Source organism: Diachasmimorpha longicaudata, unplaced genomic scaffold (assembly GCF_034640455.1).
Source record: "Diachasmimorpha longicaudata isolate KC_UGA_2023 unplaced genomic scaffold, iyDiaLong2 ctg00000089.1, whole genome shotgun sequence".
Classification (NCBI taxonomy): Eukaryota; Metazoa; Arthropoda; class Insecta; order Hymenoptera; family Braconidae; genus Diachasmimorpha; species Diachasmimorpha longicaudata.
In genome coordinates this window covers 280,001-280,741 of record NW_026973913.1, presented here as the reverse complement: position 1 = coordinate 280,741, position 741 = coordinate 280,001, and positions in this window count along the sequence as shown.

Below are 741 nucleotides of genomic sequence, written 5' to 3'. Positions count from 1 at the left end.
CACGCGTGGAATTACCCGTCCACCAACCGATTCCGCCCTCCACCACGTGGAACCACCCCTCCACCAACCGCTTTCGCCCTCCCTCGCGTCTCCCGAAGTCCGGCCCACCACCCGCCGATCTCGCCCTCCACCACGTGGGCCCACCCCTCCACCACGTGGAACCACTCCTCCACCAGCCGATTTCGCCCTCCCTCGCGACCCAATTCGCGACCCCCCCCCCACCGAAACCCCCCCTGGGCTCAGGGTTTCACCCTGCACCCGCAACCCCCCTTGGTATAATTATTGAGACCCCCCAAAAGGGGGATCCCAATCCTTACACCAAGTTCGACTCAGGGACCGCGGGGTCGTCACACCCCGTGTGTAAGGGCGGTTTTACCCGCCATTACACCCCCTGCGGGAAGTAGGTAGGGACATTCAATGCCGCTATAAGGAAACAACCCTGCCGGGTTATGGTTTCCGGAAAACGTGACCCCTCTGCCAAGTTTCTCCGGTCTTGGAAAAATCCAGATCTGCCAGCAAGCTGGGGGACACTTCGCTACAATGACAGCACTTTTCTGATTGAAAAGGACTGGAATTGCACCCACGGGGAACCACGGGGAGGTGGTCCCTGGCCTAAGCCCAGATTTGTAGGACCTCACGCATTACTGCCCCTCAATGGTCCGTTTCCCAAATTCACAACGGATGCCATTACAGTCAAAAGAACATCTGATGGAATTTAGGACTCAGCGAGGTACCGATTTC